Source organism: Vulpes lagopus, chromosome 1 (genome assembly GCF_018345385.1).
Source record: "Vulpes lagopus strain Blue_001 chromosome 1, ASM1834538v1, whole genome shotgun sequence".
Taxonomy (NCBI): Eukaryota; Metazoa; Chordata; class Mammalia; order Carnivora; family Canidae; genus Vulpes; species Vulpes lagopus.
This window is the reverse complement of record NC_054824.1, coordinates 102,635,440-102,653,078: the sequence shown is the minus strand read 5'-3', so window position 1 is coordinate 102,653,078 and position 17,639 is coordinate 102,635,440. Positions and strand designations below refer to the sequence as shown.

Here is a 17,639-nt window from a genome sequence, read left to right as displayed (position 1 = left end):
AGGAGTTGCATTTTAATGTGTATTGAGGAAACTGGAGCTCATACATGGAACTCTTGCCCAAAACCAAAGGGTTGAGAAGAATGAACAGTGAGCCATTTTCTCTATTATAAAGAAGATAAAAGTACAACAGGCTGAACCAAAGGAGATCATTGAACTTGATGTGACTGGGGTCTAGATACCAGTGGGATGCTGAAAAGTGGGCATTGCCAAACCCCCCTGAAAGGATGGTAGTAATTCTCATTGACTTGCAAGTACTAGCTTTGGTTTTCTGTGATGTTATTATGCGACAAAAAACAAACAAACAAAACAAACAAACAAACAAACAAACAAAAAACCACATAATCTCATCAACCAGATAACATATATTCCATGCTTATTCTGTTAGTCATGTTTATCTGTACATATTTATGTCCAATTATGTCTGTACCTATATCTGGACTTGTACCTATACCTGAAACTCTATTTGCATCTGTAGCTACATCTGTAGCTCCAGCTCTATCCATAGCTGTTTCTAAAAGTAGCAGGTCCTGGGAAATTCTGGGCATGTGGCAACAATTGGAAAAGAAACTCAAAAAAGCTCATTGTCAGTGTTTATATATAACAAAAGTGGGTCACATGCTACTCCTTTGAATTTCAAAGTTTAAGCAGTGGAAACAAATCAACAGCCACAAAACCTGTGTGGCAACAACATCTTCATTGAAAGAAACTGTATGATAGTAGTAGAGTGACTATAGGACCTGAGCAGAGGAACCCATGAAACAGCTAGCTGGTACTCATTGCCAAGTTTAAGGAGCTGGAGCTGCCCCCCAGCCCCATCAACTCTTGAGACTGATTAATCAGTATTTCCCACCAGGCAAGGGTTCCTTACTAGGGAGAAACTGCCAAAAGTAGAATTGTATTGGTCAGGATAGGGCAGTGACAGAAAAGAGAAAAGAATGTCTGCGTAAAAAATAGGAAAGGGAAATAGAAGTAGAAAATCTTTTCTAACGCTATATGTAAATACTGGAGGAAGGAGCTCTGTGGAGTTAGAAGATACTCTTTGAATCAAGGTCCCTTCTAGAAGTTCAGGAAAATGATTCATATAACAAAGAACAACAAAAAAAGCATTTGTGGTGAAATCCCATTTCAAATCATCAAAATATGAAGAGAATGAGAATAAAAGCATGCCAGAATGATATGCCTGTAAAACAGATCCAAGTTAGAACATGCTATTTCAAAATAAGTTTAAAGACATAAATGTGTGTGTGTGTGTGTGTGTGTGTGTATGTGTGTGGATGTGTGTACATGTGTGCTCTTCACTGAGAAGGCCTGGGAACAATGACAACTCTGCCAACAGCAGCACACACTTCTGGTGACCAAACCGTGTGCTGAAATACCTCATGACTTTTAAGAGAAATGGAGAAATGGACACGATGAGTTTGTTCAGTCTTTTGTACCAGGAGCAAAGGAGATGTCAGAGACTTTATGATCTTGTCAAAAGGAATTCCCCATTAACCTGAAGAGTTTCCCGCTGGCTGATATAGTTGGCGCTTGACCGATGCAGATTTAAACGGTCCACTCTTACCTTGATTTTTTACAGCACAATACTATAAATGCATTTTGCTCTTCCTTATGATTTTCTTAACAAGATTGTTTCTCTAGCTTACTTTATTGTAGGAATATAGTACATAACATATGCGAAATTTGTGTCAGCCGTTGAGGCTTCTTGTGGACAGCAATAGGCTATTGGTAGTTCAGTTTTAGAGGAGTCAAGATCGATATGCAGATCTTTGGCTGCACAATGGGTCAGTAGCCTAGCTTGCACATTTTTCAAGGGTCAGCTGTATAGGACAATTTGAACCCCAGTAAGCATAGGAAATGCATGTCTTGAAATCAATGTGTTTATTTTATTTTATTTATTTTATTTTTTTTAGAAATCAATATGTTTAAAAACATAGGTTTGTTAGGGGTGAGAGAGCATCTGCATTGTGTGAGTGGGGGTCTCAGGCCCTGGATTCCCCAGGAGGCGGTTTACCTGGGCATCCATCTTCCAATAAAGGCAGCCGGAAGGAAAGCAGCAAGCACAAAGCAGCTTATTCAAGTACAAGTTCACTGGCAGGGTAGGGGAGCAGGAGAGGGGTGCGAGGAGGACCCAGCCCCTAGGTTGTTTCTGGGTTGGGTATTCTTGGGTCTCTCTGGGCTGTGAGGAGCTGGGCTACAGGGGTTTGCTATCTGCTTCTGATCATTTGGGGAACTCCTTCCACAGGTTAGGAGGGGGAGTTTTGGGCCTACAAGGTCTCTACTATCCATCGTGGGGCAGCCTTTCTCTGTAGGCGGAGCTGTCCCCACAATGCAAACCTGTTATAATGAGTCTAGGGATCACTGGGGGGAGGGGGGGGAGGTGGCAGAGGACGGAGCCTGTTCTGTGCCTGTGGCTCTTGATCTCCAAAACCTAAGTTCTTGGAAGCTCTAAGGTCGGGATGTTGAGCTTTCAGGCTTATAATGTGTAGTTGTGTATATATATCTCTATATATGCACATATACATAAATATTTATATATTTATGACCATCCTGGCCTCTAGCTCATGTCTCCATCATTCCCCTTCAAGAGCTTGGGACTCTGCATCTGAGGGTTCCTTCCATGGCTCATGTCTAGCTTCTCCTTAATAGATTTATAATGATATGGAATTTAACTAGTCACTTCTTTAGAGATGTAAGAGATCAATACTTACCTTGTGAAAGGGTATATCAAGGGAACAATAAAGCACTTATGTTGCTTTCTTATATGAACTGTACCACTGGCTGACCAAATGGTAGAGTCACTAAGGCCAATCAGCTATTTCAGATTTTTCCATAAATGAAACAAGTACTGTGTTTAAGAAAAGCTATGAGGTTAACCAGCAATGCATTCATTTATCACTTATTCTGACGGGCTAGTCCAGTCGTCTTATCTGCTTTTGCTAGTAAGAGTTAAGAAGCTAAGGAAAAAGCCATCTTTGGTTTAATGTTTTTTTGTATCTTACTGAATATATTTGAGAATCAATGGTAAATTGGTCCCTTGCAACCGTCTTTGACATGTGCTCAAAGTGAGTTCTGTTGCCTGCCATAGAACGAGAGCTTTCTACAATGCGGGCCCTGACGTGGAGGTCTTCTATGGCTTGTGGTTTTGCTAGGATTGACATGCATTTCCCTGGCGGGGGTTCAAGTGACTTCTAAGTCCCTGAGTAATGAGGTAGCCCAGACTCTTTGGAAAGAGAGAGTCCCCTTGAAGGACCTGGGTGTGTGCATCTATTTTTTAAAAATAATTAAGTGTTAATTTTTAACAGTGGCAGAGATCTGATAATCTCATGTTAATATTTGCAGGATATTCCCCAGTAGAAGATGTCAGTTTTTCCTTAACATTGTTCTAAAAATAAGACTGCTTTAAGACCAGTGTTGCTATTCCAATCTGTCATTCCCTGGGGCAAAAGAGCCTGGCTGGGCATGTTCTATTGTATTTCCTGCCTCTTATCGTGTATCTGGAGTCTCTCCCCAATAAAGTATTTTGAACCCAATTCACCCTTTTTGCTGCGTACGTGGGACCTCCAGCTCATCGCAGTGTTCTTCATCTTGCTGCTTTCACTCCCTGAATCCATCAGATCCATCTTCTATTTAAGCAAGTTGATCAGCTAAAAGGTATTTCAGGAATATATTGAATATACATCAAGTCCCTAGGATGCCTTAGAGGTTTCTTCAGCTCCTGCAGTATACAACAGAAAAAAGAAGTGAAACCGAAGAAGTTACGACTTTCTGATGTTTACAAAGCAAGTCCAACAGCTGCTATTTTTTTTTTTTTTTGTAACTCTGTTCAGGATGCGGGTTACATTATTCATGTAACGACAATGAGTGAAACCCTCCCCAGCTTGTTAATGGCTTCAAAGAGACTGAGGTACCATATGGATCCTCAAAAGTTATGTACAGAAACTACAAATTACTATTTTTGTCCCAGATACAATACCAAATAAATGGGAACGTGTTAATATTGTTGCATCGATATTTGTACCAGAATCCCTTTGTGTTTGTTTTGCATTACCAAATTCTTTGTGGTGCTTTAGTGACACTGGGAAAGCAGTTGCTACCGTGCTCTAAGAGAGCTTTAATTACAATCGTAATGAGTGTTTGATTACCAAAATTGATCTCAGTTGTCATAAGGTAGCATCCTTTTACCTGGCCCCTGGGCACCTTTGCCATGCTGGCTGATTCTCTCTTGGAAAAGCAGATTTTCTTGTCTTGGTGGTGTATTCTAGTCTAGTTTCCCCTGCATATCCTGTGGGAACTTTTGCTCCGTCTCTTTCTCCTATCTCTTGAAATTAGCAATCTCCAAATTTCTTTCCTGGATGCGTTTACTTTTCATTCAATACTCTTTTTTTTTTCAAATATTTCCACAATCATCTCTGCTTACATAATTTATAGCACTTTCATCCTTTTCCCAACTACTGGATATGGCGTTTCTCACTGCCTGGTAAATAAACTCATTTTGACATTTGCTGGTCTATCGAGTTTAATATGTCCAAGTATGAAAACTCACTATGTCCGCAACACCCTAAACCAACCTGTCCTCCTTACTTTTCTTTTTCTAATAATGTCACATCTTTTTCCTGGTTACTCAGGCTCAAAGCCTAGGAATCATTTTTTCTTGTCATATATTATTCCCTTGCCCTTGAAATTCAAAAAGCTGTCAAGAATTGCAAATTTTACTTCTGAAAAGTGTTCTCATCCAGTCTCAATTTTGCATTTTGTTCCTATAATCCTAATTCATATCTTGTATTAACTCTTTCCAGGCCATTGCAAGAATGAACTGCTGGTCTCCCTACTTCTGAAAGTCATTGTACGTTACTCTACAAATATACGTTAAGCTAATTTGCCTAAGCAAGTTAGCTCCCGTTCACTGGATAACGGCTGCCAATGGTCCCCACTGGCTAATGGTGGATTTCTGTCAAAGCATAGTAATTTCTTTAGGAAATGGCTCCAAACTACTTTGCTACTTGTTTTCTCTCACTTAGCTACAGATGCCTACACCTGCTTCTCAAATTTAATGTACATATAAATCCAAAGTCTTGCAGTCTTCTTGAAAAGTATTATTATTATTATTATTATTATTACTACTACTACTACTACTACTATTATTTGGTTCTGTGCTATTCAGTCTGTCATGCATTATCTCCCCACCTCCCTCTTTTATAATTCTCTTCCAACTGCAAAGCATGACTCAAAAGCCAACCTATCCATGAGATTTTATTCACATGAATTTTACATCTCTTCTTTCAAGTTCTCAAACATCTGTATGTATATTGTGCATGACACTTAAACTATGTTACCTCACATGGCAGTTTCCCAAATAAAATGTAAGAATTTTGAAGATGGGCTCTGCTTTATTTTGCTTTATATCCCCTCTAGGCCTTGCACAACACTTCATATGCACTAGGTATTTGATAACTATTTTTAAGTGGAATTATTCTGCATGATTGAGCCCCATTGGTAGCATAAACCACTAGTAAAAAGATTTGAGTTCATAATGTTTGTGATATTTCCTGTAAACTAGAAAAGCTTAGATTCTATTTAGCTGTGGCCTTTTCAGAAATGTTTATATAAATTCCAAATATCAAACTCTGCCCTATTGTTAAAATAACAGATTTCAAATCAATTTGATCTTTGAGATTAAAAGAGAAAATGCTATGTAGTAATGAATATGAAGATTAAATCTTTTTTTTTTCTTTTTAACAGGAAAACCTAAATTGGTAAAAATAAATAAAAATGAGGGTGTTCTTGTGGCTGTACTGGATTCTTTTACCAACGTATTTGACATATTTTTTGAGCAATGCTGTGTGCTCTCAGTGGTTTTCATTTGTCATTACTCAAGTAAAGGGAGAGTTATGTCTATTGATGAGTGAGAATTCCTGGAGCATTAGACTTACAGGAAAAATGCCCCTTGGTGTCTCATTTAGCCATTCACATTTTTTGTGCTGTTGCTATGTGCCAAGCAATGTGTTGTAAATGCAGAATCAAAAATCATAATCCTTCTTAAAAAATATTTATTATTTATTTATTTATTTATTTATTTATTTATTTATTTATTTAGAGGCAGAGAGAATACAAGCAGGGGACGGACAAAGGGAGAGGGAGAAGCAGGTTCCTCATTGAACAGGGAGCCCAATGTGGGGCTGGATCCAGGACCCCGGGATCATGACCTGAGCCGAAGGCCAATGCTTAACCAACTGAGCCACCCAGGTGCCCCCCAAAATCATAATCTTCTTAAAACCAGTTGGAAGATAGAAAAATAAATAATCAGGAATGAAACAATAGAACAAGTTGTTAACTGAGGAAGTTATGGAATCCAACAGAATAAATATGATTGGCTCGATAGAACAGGCAGGGGAGGATGCTGACATTCAGCAATGTTCCTTGGTCTTTTATTTTTTCCATGATCACTGCCCCCATCACGATGCAATGTTAAAGCCATAGACTTATCATAGGTCTCTATCTGTACTGTGGCATGTTGGAAAGCCACAAAGTATTGTGTATCTAACATTTTTTTTTTTTGTCCCCGAAGAACCACTTTTCATCACCTTAGCTGAGGATGCCTGAAGTAGGAGGCCCTGATCTTATCAACTAATTTGAATGCTCTAGGATCAACTTTGGCAATCTTGGGGTCATACTGCCCTCATATTTGTTGTCCCTACTTGGCTCTCAGTTATTTCTAAGTGATTATGACTTAAATGTTGCAACTAGCTGGCTTTTGAGGTAACCTCATTGCATTTAGTAGGTTGAGATTTTGCTTTAAGTAACAGAAAAGTGAAAGCTAACCGCTTATGCAAGATAGTTTATTGCTTACTTTCTTTCACATAGAGAAAGGCCAGAGATGGGATTGAGAGTATGACTCTGCTCTATGTTGTCTTGAAGGACTCAGATTCCTTCCATTCATATGGCTTTGTCAACTGTATATGGTGGCCTGGTCTAAGTTGGCTTCTAGAAGCCGAGGTAGCAGGATTAAGAAACATAGAAATTAGAGAAGGCCTGTGACGGCTGTCTGTTGAGGTAGGATTCAGGAAGCTGTCGCATAGCACTCTGACTCATAGCACATTGGCCAGGACTTAGCTAGCTACATCCCCAAGAATTGAACATTTTTATATATAGATTTTTTTACTTTACTAATATTAATTTAAATTGTTCATATCCTTTTTTACATTTTAGTGTCATTTTTCATACTAATTTGCATAAGCCTTTTATATGGTACAGATATTGTTTTTTTATGTACATATAATTTGCAACAAATATTTATATCGATCTGTTTCCTTTTCTGTAAAATCACTTTTATTATCATTATAAATATACATATTTATATAATGTAGTTTGTCAGTCTTTTTATATAGCTCCTTTATCAACATTTATTGCACATCACTTTAAAATAGCTTCTCTCTTTACGTTTATGATGAAACACTTAAAATACATAAATATATTATAGATATGTGCATACACACATGTACAAGTGTAACCTGTATTGTTTTATTTCTGTCTTTCAACAATCTCCACTGTTTTAATGATGTTTTACAATCTGTTTTTCAATGATGAATAATGTTAACTTTTATTTTACCTGTCATATCCTTTCTTTAAAATAATATCCATTTTTAAAAGTGTTTGTTTTTTAATGGAGTATCATTAATATTGACCAAACTTTGGTAAATGAATACAGGGGAATAGGCCCCTACACCACCCATGACCCCAGGAACAGGACTCGTATCGAACACTCTGAGAATATTTCTGCTCCCTGGTGCTGGGGGGAGACTTAAGCTCAAATACAGGCTAGGTTTTAGGTTACCTGAGAACCTCTCACCTTTTTGAAGGAGTGATGTGTAAGAAATAATGTTTTACTCCAATTTTACTCCTCAAACACACTTCTACTTTCTCTTGACATATGACCTAGCAAACACCCACTACTAACTTTTAATCCTTGTCTTAGAGCCTAAAAGATCAAAGAATAAAAAAAGAGGAGGGATATTTATAGAGAATCTGACCTGGAGAGACACATGGCAGAGAGAGTGGAAAAAGAATTAAGAAGGAATGACTGAGTGATTCTGATTCATGGCTGTTCTCTTTGGTTACTCTTCACACTTAAATGCAGATGAGCACTCACCGCTTGTTCCTTGAGTTATGCTCATCTCATGCCATGGCCTATACCAAGTTAAAATACTATCATCTGACTTAAAATTACGGACCTATTGCTCACTTTAGAGTCCTGTTACAAGCAAGTTTGCCCTTTTTGGGGCAGCCCAGGTGGCTCAGCAGTTTAGCGCCGCCTTTGGCCCATGGCATGGTCCTGGAGACCCAGGATTGAGTTCCACGTCAGGCTCCCTGCATGGAGCCTCCTTCTCCCTCTGCCTGTGTCTCTGCCTCTGTCTTTCATGAATAAATAAATAAAAAATCCTAAAAAAAAAAAAAGAGTTTGCCCTTTTTGTTATAAGAACATATATCAAATATAGATAGGACCCAACTGATATGAATTTATTTATTTATTTACAGTCATAGCTTTAGATAAATTTCGTTGAAGTTTTATCCACTAACTCATCCAAGTTGCAGCTTTCATCAGATAGTTCTTGAGCTCCACAATTCCCTTTGTAAATATGGAGGCTCAATAGAAGGAATGATGCTATATGTTGGTTTTAAACCATTTATCTTGTTTTCTTATATAGTTTTTGCAGAAAAGTTAAGTAGACCGGAGGGTTGATTATTTTGGCCATTTGATTCCCAAGCCTATCCAAGAGAAGGAGCAACCAACCTTCGGATTTATTATAAAATTTTACAAAATTCAACTGACAAATTCCACCAACTTTTCTTTCCTCACAATCTCTGTCAAAATGAATCCTTTGGAAAAATAAAATTTAAGAGGATGGTCAAAATGCATGTCAAACATCAATGAAAAGCAAATGTTAGAGCAGACATCTCCTGGCCAAGGAAACATTTGTTTTAATAAATTTCCCCCTTGATTAGTTTTCTCTTGAACACCACTAAAATAAACACACACACAAAATCAGCCTTCAGGGTTTTCTATTTGCTGTGATTGTGTGGTTCAATCCATTAGAAAACTAGCAGTACATAGGGCTTCCCACACTCCACTTGAGGAATCACAATTTCACAGTTTGGTTCCCAGCACTGCCTTGCAGGGCTGCAATCATAATGAGTTTTTGGCTCTGGACATGCAAGCAGAAGTCTCTTATGTTGGCTTCTCAAAGGGGAAGGAGAGAAACACTAGAGGAAACAGCAATTATATCGCTCTATAATAACACAAAGAATTGTTCCCAATACTCATATGTACGTTACTGATATAATGTGTCTTTTTTTTCCCTCAAATAATGATCTTTTTTTTTTTTTTCAGAATAAAAATGGTACAGATTTGTACAAGCTAAACCATAGGAAGAAGCCTGGGAAGCTGAGGTATTGTGCCTTACAGGTTTAGAGCATTATTTAACTGGGGTCTTAAAAAAAACAACTCAGGAAAAAAAGAAATGATCAAATTCAAGAATTTGATCACCTATGCAATCTCTGATATAAAAATGCTTTATGGTTAAAGTTTTTATTTTTTTAAAATCTGTCTTACTAAAAAATATTATTATGAAAATAAACCAGTTTATAGGATATAATCTCATCATATGCAGGACTATAGGGCATATTACATTTATGTTTTGTGGCACTTCTCTAAAAAACAAGGTCACTGAGCAACCAGAAAAGTCTGAAGTTATTTTAGCATGTGCTACTCCAATGCTCTGGAGACATATGACATCAGGCTCCTCACTAGCACTCCTTCCTACCCGAGGCAAAGTGATATATGAGAAATCGCACGGGCCTTGAAGTCAGCTAAACTTGGGGACACATTACAGCTTCTCACTGCTTCTGTGTCCCTGGGTAAGTTTCTTTTTTTTTTTTTTCCTGGGTAAGTTTCTTAACTTGTCTCTGCCTATTGTAAAAATTTAAAGATTGAGACAAATACCTACCCTGCTAGGGAATTGGAAAGGTCAGTGATAATGTATTTAAAGTATCCATCATAAACTAGAGGGTATTATGCTAAGCAAAATAAGTCAGTCAGAAGAAGACAAATACCATATGATTTCACTCATATGTGGAACTTAAGAAACAATACAAATGAACATAGGAGAAGGGATGGAAAAATAAAATATGATAAAAACAGAGAGGGAGGCAAACTATAAGAGACTCTTAACTGTAGGGAACAAACTGAGGGTTGCTGGGTCAGGGGTTGGTAGGGGGATGGGGTAACTGGGTGACGGGCATTAAGGAGGGCACGTGATGTAATGAACACTAGTGTTACATGCAACTAATGAATCACTAAATTCTACCCTGAAACTTATGTTAACTAAATTGAATGTAAATAAAAAATTAAAGTATCCACCATAACGAGTATAACAACATGGGGATTTAATAACTACTGGAAGCACTATTTTTATCTTCCCTTCTCTTATCTCTCTTACATTATTTTCATGGATCATGTATGGCAAATATATCTTAATTAGATGTACTTGCATTCCCACCCTCATCCTCTTTCCACATCCCGGAAGACACTGTAGATTGATAATGGCACTGTATTTCACTGTTTGGACAGTCCTAGAATCGAGTTATCTTACTAATTTGCTGAGGGAGATATTGTGTTATATATTGTTGTTTGGTAGGTGTCGCAATTTCCAGGACACATTACATGCAAGCAAAGATAAATTTGTTTCATTTCTCGGTTTTTCCCTTTGAATTTTATTATGGCTTAATTTTGTACAATACTGGAAGAATAAAGTAAGTGGCAATTCATTTGTGCTATCAATGTTTTAAGGGCTGATATGAGTAGAATCAGGTTTTATTATCAACAGGTACCTAATTCTCTTCTGAATCCAAAGGGAACAGTCTCCGACACTGTATTTCCTTGCCTGGGCTGAGAAAGTCCAGAACCAAGTGTGCTTGTGAACATACCGATGAGGGAATGGGGAGAGAGGATCTACCTTGCTAAGCACCGGGTCTATACTATACCAAAGAGGGTCAGCCATTAGTGTAAACCCAAAGATAATTTTGCCGAGCAAAAGTTCCCAAGGATAATTTCATTAAGACAGGTGGGAAAAGCTGTATCAGAGTTGCAATAATTGCCTTCATTTTCCTGTTATCTCTTTTCATGTCACTGAAGGCCATAATTTAGATCTCTAGGTGGGCTAATGTGATCTCTCTGTGATTATACTCTTCGCCTAACTTTAGGTTAAGAGGGTCCCAATAGTTTTTAATGGTGCTGCTTTTTTTTTTCAATAAATAGTAAATTTGTACTTCTGTAGATTTTATTTAATACTGAGAATTACTTCCATAAAAGATAGATATAAAACAACATATCTAAGTATTAGAGATGAGTACCCTCATATTAAGTGAGTAGTTAAGATTTAGGGTCTTTCTCTTGATGTGTATTGTGCAGGATTCTGAGACGGCCCTCAGATTTCCCCCTCCTGGAGTTCATGTTCTGTGGTATCTCTTCCTGTTGGATAAGGATGGGACCTATGAATCGATTGGATGTCACTGCTATGATTAGGTTACACTATATGATAAAGGTAAAGGGAATTCTCAGGTGGGATTAATGTTGCAAATCAGTTGACTTTGAGTTAATCACAAGGAATTATCCTGGGTGGTCCTGATCTAATTAGGTGAGCCATTAATTGAGACCGGGGCCTTTTCAGGTTAGATTTGAAGCAGCAAATGTTCTCTTGTTGGTCTTGAAGAAGCAATTGCCATCTTATAGAGAGGACAACACGAAAGGGACACTAAGGAGCTTGTTAGAACAACACCTGGCTGACAGCCACCAGTAGAGCAGGGACCTGTTTCATAGCTGCAAGGAGCAAGATTCTGCTAAGAACCAGTGAATTTAGAAGAGGACCTCAGGTGAGAACACAACCCCAGCCAACACCTTTTTTTTTTTTTTTGAGCTTTTATATTTGAGTTTATTCTTCATTTAACTTTTAAAACACTACTATAGTTGAATATTAAAACAAAAACAATAGCAAGTAGTGAGCTATGATTGTAGTCCTTCACTCATCCACTACTGCATATAAAATGCCAGCAGCAGTGTTATTCACCAGCCCCATTAAGAAGTCTGACACTGAACACCACCCCTAGGATGATGTTCATCATCCTCATATGCTTCCCCATTGTAATGGCGCCGTCTTTCCTGATTGGGATCAAAGTCCACAAGTTCTACCTGGTCCATTTCATCAGTCTCTTCTACTTCCTTCCTCTCAGGTAGGAGTTTTTCCAGCAAAGAAAGTTTATCAGGAGAGAGAAAGCTGTTCTCGGGGAAGTTTACCTTAAATTCGATGATTAGGCGACCCTTCTCATATGGTCTACGATAAATTGGCATGCCTTCATTTAACACACACTTGATATCCCCATGCTTGACAATCTGACCTGGATGAGAGGTGATGACGATGGTTCGGTTGTCAAGAGTAGATATTGGCTTTTGAAAGCCACACAGGGCTTCAACCAGCTGTATATCCATACACATGAAAAGATCTTCTCCTCCTTGAGTAAAAACAGCATGGTCCTTCTGATCTAAAACAATGATAATATCTCCTGGTTCAAGTCCTGGTTCTTGGTCTCCCTCACCACGGAATGTTATCTTCTGGCCATCTTTCATGCCTTTGTCAATATGCACTTCTAGAATCTTCTTCTCTCGAACTATCTTCCTTCCGTTGCAGCTTTTACATCTATCTTTAGGACTGATCCGTTCCCCATGGCCCTGGCACTCCATGCACACAGACTGAATTTGCTGAACCATTCCAGGTCCTATCTGATGAATTCTTATTTGCATTCCAGTACCTCTGCAATTGGGACAACATTCGACTGCTCCTTTCTTACCACCTCGGCCTTCACATTTATCGCAAATCACATTCTTTTGCAGAGCTAGTTTTCTTGTTGCGCAATTATATAGATCTTCTAAGGTTACTGAGAGCTGATGTACAACATTTTTACCTCTCCGTTCTCTCTGCATCCTGCCTCCTCCTCCAAAAAACATATCAAAGATGTCCATGGGGGAGCCAAAACCACCACCAGCTCCACCTTCTTTAATTGCCTGTTCTCTTCCTTTGTCATATAATTCCCTTTTCTTTGCATCAGAGAGCACTTCATAAGCTTGAGAAATCTGTTTAAACTTCTCTCCTTCATTTGGATTCTTATCAGGGTGGTACTTCAAGGCCAGTTTTCTGTAAGCCTTTTTCAATTCCTCCTGGGTGGCATTGGGTTTGACCCCAAAACATCATAGTAAGTGGTTTCTTTCACCATTTTCTACAGCCGGTGAGAGGACCGAAGCCGGTGTGGGGGAGCGGGAAGGAGCGCGTTGCTGGGCGCAGCTCGGGCAGCCGCCGCTCCTCCGCGTCTCACCGAGCGTTCTGGAAAGTTCCCTCTCTCTATATATATATACCTGCATGTGCTTGTCTTTTATACCTCATTGCACTGTGTCCTTAGATTTCAAACTCTGTAATGGTTGAGTGACTTTTCTACTCTTTCAGACAATGACTTCCCTTAGGTCAGGCCTGTTTCCCTTTCATGATTGAAACCTCTAATTCTAACATGGTGCCTAACACAGCAAAAATATTTTAGGAAAAGATTATTGATCATCCAAACATTCCTAACTTTTATCATATCATTAAAATGTACTAGTAAGTATATAATACTACCTGTATCAGTGAATTTCTTATTTTGATAATATCCCATAAAAACTATATAACAAATTTTTACTCATATAATATTTCCTAAAAATGAAATTATATAAGTATATTTAGGTAAAAAAATAAGGAATATTTCCTTCATAGTCTGTTTATATGTCAACTCAGTTCCTGTGTTTTTTGTTTTATTAAAGCAAAGTTAGTACTTTATTCAGCATAGTACTGGAAGTCCTAACCATAGCAATCAGATAAGAAAAATAAACAGGAGTCATCTTGGTAAAGAAGAAGTTAAACTATAAATGTTTGCAGATGGTATGATACTGTACAGAGAAAATCCTAAAGACTCCCCAAAAATGTTACCAGAACTGATAAATGAATTTGGTAAAGTTGCAGGATACAAAATTAATATGCAGAAATCAGGAGCATATCTATACACTAAAAATGAAGTAGCAGAAAGAGAAATTATACCGTTTGTAATCGCATCAAAAAGAATAAAATACCTAGAAATAAACTTAAAGAGATGAAAGACCTTGACTCTGCAAACTATAAAACACTAATGAAAGAAGTTGAAGATAATGAAAACACATGGAATGCTCATGGATTGGAAGTATTAATATTGTTAAAATGTCCATAGTACCCAAAAGAATCTACAGATTCAGTGCAATCCTTATTTAAATGCCAATAACATTTTTCACAGAACTAAAGTAACACTAAAATTTGTATGAAATCACAAAGACCTCAAATAGCCAAAGCAATCTTGAGAAAGAAAAACAAAGCTGGACTATCACAATTCCAAATTTCAGGATATACTACAAAGCTGTATTAATCAAAACATTATGGTGCTGGCACACAAAAAAATAGATAGATAGATAGATAGATAGATAGATAGATAGATAGATAGAAGATCAATGGAATAGAATACACTTACACATTTACATGGTCAATTAATCTATGACAAAGGAGACAAGAATATACAATGAGGAAAAGATAGTTTCTTTAATAAATGGTGCTGGGAAAATTAGGTAGCTACAACTAAAAGAATGAAACTGTACCACCTTTTAACACCATACACACACTTCAAAAACTGAAAAAACTAAAAAAAAACTAAAAATGGATTAAAGACCTAATGTGAGACTTGAAACTAAAAATCCTAGTAAATTCTCTGATATCAACCATTGCAACATTTTCCTAGACATGTCTCCTGAGGCAAGGGAAAGAAAAGCAAAACCAGACTATTGGGACTACATCAAAATAAAAAGCTTTTGCATAGCAGAGGAAATTATCAACAAAACAAAAAGGCAGAAAGGCATCCAGTAGAACTGGATGGGAGAAGGCATTTCAAATGATATATCCAATACAGGGTTAATATCCAAAATATATAAAGAACATACACAACTCATCACCAAAAAACCAATACATCTAAAAACTGGACAGAGGACTTGAATAGATATTTTTTCATAAAAGACATAGAGATACCAACAGACACATGGAAAGATTCTCAACATCACTAATCAACAGGTAAATCAAAACCACAATGAAGGGCGCCTGGGTGGCTCAGTCAGTTAAGTGTCCAACTCTTGATCTCAGCTCAGGCCTTGATCTCAGGGTCGCTTGAGTTCAAGCCCTACTTAAAAACAAACAAACAGGGGCACCTGGGTGGCTCAGTGGTTGAGCGTCTGCCTTTGGCTCAGGGCAAGACCCCAGGTCTTGGGATCCAGTCCCACATTGGGCTCCCCGCAGGGAGCCTGCTTCTCCCTCTGCCTGCATCTCTGCCTCTCTCTGTGTCTCTCTCATGAATAAATAAAATCCTTTTTTCTTAAAGACTACATGTATGCTAGCATATAGAAAGGATATAATTGAAGTAATTATCTAGATTTTTTTTAAAAAAAGTTTACTTATTTATGTATTTAAGTAACCTCTACACCCACTGTGGAGCTGGAACTCAAGACTCTGGGATCAAGGGTCCCATGCTCTTCCAACTGAGCCACCCAGCCATGCCTAGATTGTTAAAGTCAAACAAAACAATGAGGGAAACCTTTTTAAATTTGAATTAAAATGGCAAAATTTCTATTTATACATTTTACTTTTCAATTGTACATATTTTTTTGGAAAAAAATACTGTATTTTCTTAGTCATCTAAACTTGAAATCCCAAGCCAGTTTTGAGTTTCCTCTCCCACACCTCCTGCTTATCTGAGCACCTAAACTTATATCCAACCTGTTACCGAGTTCAATAGTTTCTATCTCAATGTCTCAAAATGAATCCATCTGATTCTTCCTTGGCTTTCTCTTCCTCTATCTTCTCGATATGGCTCTTTTGTAGTAACATCCTCACTAGCCTTCTCCTCACACATAATCCATCATATAGAAAGACTAGTGATGCCATTTATTTACTGCAATGCAAAGATTTTCCATCGTTGAGTCATGAAAAGAGTCCTCAAGCTTACTAGCCACAACCCGTGTAACGTGGCCTCCTACTCTTTCATTAGCTACCCCTCCACTTCCTTATTTGAAACTGACAGGAAACCAAACCCACACAGTTAGGCCAAACCCATCCTATGCTTTCCAATATTTATATTTTATATATTTTTGTTGTAGTGTCTGCTAATTCTTTTCAATGTTATTATCCGTCTTTCTAAACTCTGGCACAAGCATCTTATGAAAAAGCATCTACTCCACAAGCAGTCCTTGGTCTCCCAACCCAAAGACACCCGTTCTTTGAATCACTTTAACATTCTCTATCCTCTTACATCACTTATCTTAATATAGATATTGGTAAGGTTATCTTATTAACAACCCTCTCCTCCTGCCCCAGGTACTAGGTCACAATCATCCTGAGACAATAGTTTCTTTTCATAATTTCATCCCCCACAGAGCCTAAGTTGGCACCTTAGAACCGTATTTACTATTTTTTGTTTGTGTGAAAACAGAATTGAATTTTCATTTATTGACATACATTCGAAGAAAGTATTCCATTTATAAAATGAAGTAGAGTATTGAAATGAAGTAGAAGTAAAGAGCTGTTGGGATCCCTGGGTGGCACAGAGGTTTAGCGCCTGCCTTTGGCCCAGGGCGCGATCCTGGAGACCTGGGATCGAATCCCACGTCGGGCTCCCGGTGCATGGAGCCTGCTTCTCCCTCTGCCTATGTCTCTGCCTCTCTCTCTCTCTCTCTCTCTCTCTCTGTGTGACTATCATAAATAAATAAAAATTAAAAAAAAAAAAGAAGTAAAGAGCTGTTTAGTCAGGATCAAGTATGTTAAGAAAATTTAGTGCTCAGCTTAGGAGTTCTATTTTAGTTAGATTCATTTTTCTCTTTTAACTTCTCTTCATTTTTGCTATATATGTCTTCATGTAGATATGGCAATAACTATTTCTCTTCCCTGATGTCAAAGAATTCTTCCTCTATTTGATTTTCCCTAGGGTTAAGCAGAATGACTTAGAATAAACCAAATTTGACTTGAATCCTTACACATTTCTGAAAATGTCAAAGTTTTAAATTGCACACCTCTGTACAGGATTTGTGAAATCTAGACTTCCAAATTCTGCTTTGAGCAACAAAACACACCATGCTTAAAATCGAGCTCATTTGAAGAACACTGAAAGTAAACTCTCAAAGAAGTATTACTCAGAATATCACTTCCTCTCAGACATATCTCAATGCGCTCAACATAACTATCTGCAAACTTCTAAGCCAAGTGAATGAGTGGAATTGATATCAGCCAGTGACTTCTCTAAGGGGGGAAAGGTGACAGCGTGAATGGAGGATAAATGCTCTATTATCTTTGTATGTTTGTGGGGTACTTTCAGCAGCTGCACTTTCAGGAAGTCATTTCATTAATGGCTTTTTCTGGCAGATATTTCCATAAAACACTAACCTGGATACATTTAATCTTTACATTTTTGGGAGAAAGCTGCTTAATTTGGAGCATGTT

General features: G+C 37.8%; 1 pseudogene; it reads right to left on the bottom strand.

Moving 5' to 3' along the window:
* Positions 1–12,099: 12,099 nt before the first annotated feature.
* Positions 12,100–13,436, bottom strand: LOC121495854 (annotated as a pseudogene).
* Positions 13,437–17,639: the final 4,203 nt, after the last annotated feature.